Genomic DNA, 1,164 nt, shown 5'->3' on the forward strand with positions numbered 1-1,164 from the left:
GTTAAGCTGACTAACATTTCGCAAGCCCAGCCCATTTCATTCCCAGCAGGACAGCAGGTAAAAGCATTTCTGTATTAAAATACACACTTTGTTTCTTGGGGTTCTTGGTCTAATTTTTCTTGTTTGCCAGTTGGGGGGAAGAAATGAAAGTAGGTTTGGGATCAAATACCTGGGGTATTTAATCAAATACCCAGCAACTCCTGATTATAGAATGCAGACATTTCACTTTTGAGGATTACTGTGGTGGATTTTGTCAACTCAGATGTGTGTCTCCTTCCACCCGGCATGTTATTGGACTAGTTCCTACTACTGTCTAAGTAGAATGGAGTGGAAGAATTCCAAATCATTTTAGCAATAACTCCTGGGTTATTAGAAACTATACATGCAGGTGAAAATTCCCATTAGATAGATGTATCTGTGAATTTCCTCAAATGGTACATTTTGTATGTGCTCATTTGCTCTTACTTGAACAAGGAATTGGGAGTTAATTTCACTATTTTCTATTAATTTCATCACTATTTGCTAAATGGTAAGTATAAACTTTCCTATATATTAAATGAGGTTCACTTAAGCAAGCAAATATCATAAAGCACATCATATGTTGATCTTTGACCTTTTGACCTCCCACTCTGCCATATTGGATGCCTTTGAGTTTGTGTGGATGAGAGCCTGGGAGGTGACCTAGTGAGGAAAGACATTACCTCTTCCTCCCAAGCAGTAGTGGGCTGTGGAATGCCTCACCAGAGGGATATTTTCCTTGCGAATGGTGACATTAAGATGCATAATATCAGTTTGCAATCATACTGAATGCATGTTTAAGGAAGCTCCCCATCCAGGACTCATCTATGCAAGACTCATCTAGGATGGATGAATACAATATAGTTACATTTACCATGGGAAGAGTAAAGTTCTTAGATGTGTCAGGTTACCATGATAAGACCATAGCTCAATTTATGAATTAATCAAAATGTTTCTCAGCTGGTGTCCACATGCTCATCTATTGAAATAAATTTTACAAAGCCTCTTCTTTCTTTGGAGTTAAAACCACTATGTGGGCTACATTACTGTGGAGTTGTCACTGCTGTACTTGTTTTATAGTCTATGACGATCCTGTGGATATTGCTTATCAGGTTGAATCAAACATTAACAGAGGGCTTGATAGAA

Source organism: Castor canadensis, chromosome 8, assembly GCF_047511655.1.
Source record: "Castor canadensis chromosome 8, mCasCan1.hap1v2, whole genome shotgun sequence".
Lineage (NCBI taxonomy): Eukaryota > Metazoa > Chordata > Mammalia > Rodentia > Castoridae > Castor > Castor canadensis.